Source organism: Cynocephalus volans, chromosome X, assembly GCF_027409185.1.
Source record: "Cynocephalus volans isolate mCynVol1 chromosome X, mCynVol1.pri, whole genome shotgun sequence".
Taxonomy (NCBI): domain Eukaryota; kingdom Metazoa; phylum Chordata; class Mammalia; order Dermoptera; family Cynocephalidae; genus Cynocephalus; species Cynocephalus volans.
In genome coordinates, this window is record NC_084478.1 from 79936802 (window position 1) to 79944418 (window position 7617).

The following is a 7617-nucleotide window of genomic DNA, read 5'->3' on the forward strand; positions in this document are numbered from 1 at the left end:
AAGAAGAAACAGAAAACCTGAACTGACCAATAACAAGCAACAAGATTGGAACAGCAATCAAAGAAAAGCCCAGGACCGGATGGCTTTACTACTGAATTCTACAGAATATTTGAAGAGGGATTAATTCCAATTCTCCTCAAACTACTCCAAAAAATTGAAATACAGGTCATTCTCCCAAACTCATTCTATTAGGGAGCATTACCCCAATACCAAAATCAGACAAAGATACAACAAAAAAAGAAAACTGCAGGGCAATATATCTGATGAATACAGATGCAAAAATCCTCAATAAAATATTAGCAAATAGAATACAGCAATATATCAAAAAAATTATACACCATAATCAACTAGGATTCATCTCAGGGATGCAACGATGGTTCAACATACACAAGTCAATAAATGTGATATATCACATCAACAAAATCAAGGACAAAAACCATATGATTACTCAACAGACACAAAAAAACATTTGACAAAATTCAACATCCCTTCATGATGAAGACTCTCAGCAAATTAGATATAGAAGGAAAGTATTTCTACACAGTAAAAGCCATAATGACAAACCCACTGCCAATATCATCCTGGCTTTACCCTTAAGAACAGGAACAAGACAAGGATGCCCACTCTCACCACTCCTACTTAATATAGTGTTGGAAGTACTAGCCAGAGCAATCAGGCAAGAGAATGAAATAAAGGGCATCCAGATTGGGAAAGACTAGACAAACTGTCCCTGTTTGCAGATGACATGACCCTATATATAGAAAAACCTAAAGACTCTCCAAATAAATTCTTAGAGCTGATAATTTCAATAGAGTTGCAGGATATAAAATCAACACGCAAAAATCAGTAACATTGTTATGCTCCGACAATGAACTAGCAGAAAAAGAAATCAAGAAAGCAAGCCCATTCACAATAGTCACCAAAAAAATAAAAACCCTATGAATAAATTTAACCAAGGAAGTGAAAGATGTCTACAACAAGAACTACAAATCACTGCTGAAAGAAATTAAAGAGGATACAAAAAGACAGAAAGACATTTCATGTTCTTGGATTGGAAGAATTAACATTATGATAATGTCCATACTACACAAAGTGATCTATAGATTCAATGTAATCTCCATCAAAATACCAATGACATCCTTCACAGAAATAGAAAAAACAATCCTAACATTCACATGGAACAACAAAAGATCTGGAATAGCCAAAACAAACCTGAGCAAAAAAATAAATAAATAAAGCTGGAGGCATTACACTACCTGACTTCAAATTATGCTACAAAGCTACAGTAACCAAAACAGCATGGTACTGGCATAGAAACAGACACTCAGACCAATGGAACACAATGGGGACCCTGAAATCAACCCAAATACAGCCAAGTGATCTTTGACAAACATAATAAGAACATACACTAGGGGAAAGACTGCTTCTTCAATAAATGGTGCTGGGAAAACTGGATATCTATATGTAGAAGAATGAAACTAGACCCATACCTCTCGCCGTATACCAAAATCAACTCAAAATGGATTAAAGACTTAAATACAAGACCTGAAACTATAAAACTCCTAGAAGAAAACATAGAAGAAATTTCAGGAAGTAGGACTAGGCAAAAGACTTTATGAATAACACCCCAAAAGTATTGGCAACAACAAAAAGGGATTATATCAAACTAAAAAGCTTCTGCACAGCAAAGGAAACAATTAAGAGAACAAAATGGGAGAAAATATTTGCAAACTATGCATGTGACAAGGGATTAATATCCAGAATATATAAGGAACTCCAGAATGTACAAGGAACAACTTAACAGTAAAAAAAAAACACAAGTAACCTGATTTTAAAAAGGGCAAAGAAGCTGAATAAGCATTTCTCAAAGGAAGATATACAAATGACCAATGGACACATGAAAAAATGCTCAACATGACTAAGCACAAGGGAAATGCAAATCAAAACCAAATCTCACCCCAGATAGACTGGCTATTATCAAAAAGACAGAGAGTAACAAATGCTGGCGAGGATGCTGAGATAGGGGAACCCTCCAACACTGTTGGTAGGACTGTAAATTAGTGCAGTCATGATGGAAAACAGTGTGGAGGTTCCTCAAACAACTACAGATACAACTGCCATACCATTCAGCAATTCCTCCTGCTGGGTATATACCTAAAGGAATGAAAATCATCATGTTGAAGGGATACCTGCACTCTCATGTTTACTGCAGCTCTGTTTACAATAGCTAAGAGTTGGCACCAACCTAAATGTCCCTGGACAGATGACTGGATAAGAAAAATGTGGTAAATATACACAATGGAATACTACTCTGCCATAAAAAAGAATGAAATTCTGTCATTCACAGCAACATAGATGTTCTTAGAGAAGATTGTTCAGTGAAATAAGCCACGCACAGAAAGAGAAATACAGCATGTCCTCACTCATAAGTGGGAGCTAAAGGAAAAAAAAAAAAAAAACAAATAAAAAAAGAAAGATACAACAATCCCAATAATTCATTTAACTTTCAAAAACACAGAACTGAGGCTACCAGAGGTGGGAAAGGGAAAGGAAGGGTTAGCAAGAACTTGGTAAAGGCCACAAAAAATGATTACACTGTGTAATGTTGAGTATACTGATTATCCTGATATTAGTATCACATATCACATATCACACAGGTATTGATATTCAATGCTGTACCCCACAGATATGTACAATCAATTGTTTCAATAAATATATTTATTTATATATTTATATTTACACACACACACACACACAACAAAGCTATAGTAACAAAACCACATGGTATTGGTATAAAAACAGACACACAGACCAGTGGAGCAGAACATAGAGCCCAGAAACAAATCCACATAAATAACAAAGGTGCCAAGAGCACACATTGGGGAAAGAACAATCTCTTCAATAAAAGGTATTGAGAAAATTAGATACCTGCATGCAGAAGAATGAAACTGGACCCCTATCTTTTGCCATATGCAAAAAATCAATTCAACATGGATTAAACATCTAAATGTAAGACCCAAAACTATGAAGCTACTAGATGAAAACATATGGAAAATGCTTAATAACATGGGACTTGGGCAAAGATTTTTTGGATATGACTTCAAAAACACAGGCAACTAAAAGCAAAAACAGACAAATGGGATTACATCAAACTAAAAAGCTGCACAGCAAAGGAAACAATTAACAGAGTGAAAAGACAACCCACAGATTGGGAGAAAATATTTGCAAACTATACATCTATCAAGGGGTTATATCCACAATATATAAGGAACTCAAATTCAATAGCAAAAAAAAAAAAAAAAAAAAAAAAAAAAAGGGCTGAGCCCGTGGCGCACTCGGTAGCGTGCTGCGCTAGCAGCGCGGCGTCGCTCCCGCCACCGCGGGTTCGGATCCTATATAAGGATGACCGGTGCACTCACTGGCTGAGCGCCGGTCACGGAAAAAAAAAAAAAAAAAAAAAAAATCCAATTTAAAAATGGGCCAAAGACCTTAGTAGACATTTTTCAAAAGAATATATACAAATGGCCAGCAGGTATATGGAAAAATGCTCAACGTCACTAATCATCAGGATGTACAGGAAAGGGAACCCTTACACATTGTTGGTGGGAATGTAAATTAGTGTAGCCATTATGGAAAACCATATGAAGGTTTTTCAAAAAATTAAAAGTAGAACTACGATATGATCCAGCTCTCCCACTACTGGGTATATAGCCAAAGGAAAGATCAGTATGTTGAAGAGATACCTGCACCCCCATGTTTACTGCAACATTATTCACAATAGCCAAATTTAGAATCAACCTAAGCATCCAACAACAGATGAATGGATAAATGAAATGTGGCACATAAACATAATGGAATACTATTTGACCATAAAAAAAGAATGAAATCCTGTTATTTGTGGCAACAGAAATGAACCCGGAAGACATTATGTTAAGTGACTAAGCCTGACACAGAGAAACAAATATTATATGTTCTCATTCATAAGAGAAATCTAAAAAAGTTGATCTCATAGAAGTAATGAATAGAACAGTGTTTACCAGAGACTGAGGAGCAGGGATGGGGAGAGGATGGGCAATGGGTACAAAGCTGTAATTAAAGGAATAAGTTCTGGTGTCCTATTGCACAGTAGGGTGACTAGAGTAAATAATAAGGTATATCTCAAAATAGCTAGAAGATAGGATTTTGAATGTCCCCATCACAAAGAAATGATAAATGTTTGAGGTGATGGACATGCTAATTATCCTAATTTGATCATTACACAATGTATACATGTATCAAAATATCACAGTGCACCCCATAAATATGTACAGTTTTTATGTCAATTAAAAATAGGAATAATTTTTAAAAATTTAAAAAAGAAAAACAAATTCAATCTTAGCTACATCATTACCTAAAAAGAAAGATGTCCACCCCTAAATCTAAAGAGAAAAATTATTTTGTGCTGATCATATCAAACCTAGAGAAATGTGTTCTGTTCTGGGTATCACAGTTTAAAGAATAACATAAAAAGAATAGAGCATGTTCAGAAAACAGCACACAAAATGATGAGGGGACTAGAAACCATGTAATATGAGGAATGACTGAACAAACTGAGAATGCTCAACCTGAAGAAGGGACTTCCCTGGGGCCATAATAAATATTGTCAAATAGTTGAAGAGCTGACATGCAGAAAGGGAGGTATATTTATTTAGCCCCAATGGGTATAACTTAGACCAGTTTCTACTACTTCTTGGCCTTGAAATTGATTGACATTGGTGGTACAAAAAGACTGGTGTAATGTCAACTCTCCCTAAGAAGGAAATGAACTAGAGCCATAGCATGGCCTTTTGTGGCCCATTTTTACAAAACTTGACTAAAAAGGTTATGTGTACAGAAGAGAAAACACAAACAGGCAATAAATCTATGAAAATACACCCCATTACACTAATTATCAGAGAAATGTAAAAGCAAAACAACACTCATGTAGGATAACATTAGGGAAAATAAAACTGGCTGAGGAGAGAACTCTCTGCACTCTTTACAACTTTTCTGTAAACCTAAAATTATCCTAGAATAAAATGCTAATTAAAAACAACACCCACCCCCCACCCCCACCCCCACCCCACCCCACCCCACCCCCGGCCCGAGCCTGTGGCGCACTTGGTAGAGTGTGGCGCTGGGAGCGCTGCGACGCTCCCGCCGCGGTTCGGATCCTATATAGGACTGGCCGGTGCACTCACTGGCTGTGTGCCAATCACGAAAAGGACAAAAAAAAAAAAAAAAAAAAAAAAAACACCCCCGGCTGGCGAGTTAGCTCAGTTAGTTAGAACGAACACAGTGTTATAACACCAAGGTCAAGAGTTTGGATCCCCATACCAGCCAGCAGCAAAAAAAAAAAAAAAAAAAAAAAAAAAAAAACCCACCTTTCAGACTTATAAATTTTTAAAATTCTGACAATATCAAATATTAGTAAGAAGATGGAGAAAAGGAAAAGCGAGTATAAATTGTTAAAACTACTTTGGACTGCAATTTGGCAATATCTATAAAGATGCTCATGGGGCCGGGCCTGTGGCGCACTTGGTAGGGTGCTGCGCTGGGAGCGCGGTGACGCTCCCGCCGCGGGTTCGGATCCTATATAGGACTGACCGGTGCACTCACTGGCTGAGTGCCGGTCACGAAAACGACAAAAAAAAAAAAAAAAAAAAAAAAAAAAAAATAAAGATGCTCATAGCATTTTTTTTTTTTTTTGGACCCGTAAGGGGATCGCAACCCTAGGTACGGTGTGGTCTGCACCACGCTCAGCCAGTGAGCGCACTGGCCATCCCCATATAGGATCAAACCCGCAGCCTTGGTGCTACCAGCGCCGCACTCTCCCGAGCCAGCCCGAGATGCCCATAGCTTTTAACCCTGCAGTTCCACTCCTAAATATATGACCTACAACTGCACTGTCCAGTACAATAACCACTGTTGTGACTATTTAGCAGGTAGTAACTACTGAGCATTTGAAGCGTGGCTAGTACAAAATGAGATGTGCTTTAGGGCCGGCCCGTGGCGCACTCGGGAGAGTGCAGCGCTTGGGAGCACAGCGGCGCTCCCACAGCGGTTCGGATCCTATATAGGAATGGCCAGTGCACTCACTGGCTAAGCGCGGTGCGGGCGACACCACACCAAGGGTTGCGATCCCCTTACCAGTCACAAAAAGACAAAAAAAAAAATGAGATGTGCTTTAAATGTAAAATACATACCCAGCTTAGACTTTGTACTCCCCAAAAATGTAAAATATCTCATTAATAATTTTTATATTGATTACATGTTGAAATGATAACATTTTGGATGTACTGAGCTATATATATTTACACCGTTAAAATTAATTTCATCTGTTTAACTTTTTTTAATGTGGCTACCAGAAAATATAAAATCATTTATACTGTTTGCACAATGAGTATATTTTAATTGGAAAGCACTGCCCTAAAGCCTCAACCACTAGTAGCTCAAGAGATAAATCAGGCCCGCTGGGAATCCAACGTGGAAGTTTACTGGCTGACCAGGCTTGCTAGCAAAATGCCTTGGAGCCACAACCAGAGGCCAACCTGAGCGGAGGTGGCGACACCAAGACCGCTGCCGCCGATGCCGACGCCAGGGCCTGTCTCTGAGGATCGGTGAAGGCAGACAGGCGGTTCATCATGGATGGCTTTTTCTCAAGTATTTTTTCCAGCCTGTTTGGAACCCGGGAAATGATTTTATTTTGGGATTAGGTGGAGCAGGAAAAACCACAATTTTGTACAGATTACAAGTTGGAGAAGTTATTACTATTCCTACCATTGGATTTAATGTACAGACGGTGACATACAAAAACCTTAAATTCCAAGTCTGTGATTTAAGAGAACCAGGCCATACTAGAGATGTTATTATTCAAACACAGATGCAGTCATTTATGTGATAAACAGTTGTGACTGAGACCGAATCAGCACTTCCAAGTCAGAGTCGGTTGCCATGCTGGAGGAAAAGGTGTTGAGAAAAGCCATTTTAGAGGTGTTTGTAAATAAGCAGGGCATAGAACAGGCCATGACTCCCTCAGAGATGGCAAGTTCACTTGGGTTACCTGCCTTGAAGGATCGAAAATGGCAAATATTCAAAACGTCAGCAACCAAAGGCACTGGCCTTGATGAGGCAATGGAATGGTTAGTTGAAACATTAAAAAGCAGACAGTAATTCAATCACTTCAGCTTCTGTGAAATGGAGGTAACTTTTCATCACTTATCCTTTTGGAAACAGTCAAGTGTGCTTCACACTACTAAATGTTAAACCTGTATGATTGTTGGCATATAGTGAACTGACTGCAACGTTTGTAATAAATATAAAAAATAAGTATTTGGTTGGAGGGGATAAATCAGTTGAATTACCTGAATGTTCTGTGTAACTTAAAATATTTCTTCCTTGCCTTCTTGTGTTAAGGTATATATTCTATTTGCATGGAATTCTTATTCAAATACAGTCCTATTAAAGAATGCACTGTCATTGGGGGGGAAAAAAGAAGAAATCAATTTAGTGGGTCACAGGCCGGCCCGTGGCTCACTCGGTAGAGTGCGATGCTGATAACACCAAGGCCACGGGTTCAGATCCAAAAAAAAAAAAAAA

General features: G+C 38.2%; 1 pseudogene; it reads left to right on the forward strand.

Moving 5' to 3' along the window:
* The first annotated feature begins 6662 nt into the window (after window positions 1–6662).
* On the forward strand, window positions 6663–7212 carry LOC134367720 (ADP-ribosylation factor-like protein 1; annotated as a pseudogene).
* The last annotated feature ends 405 nt before the right edge of the window (window positions 7213–7617 follow it).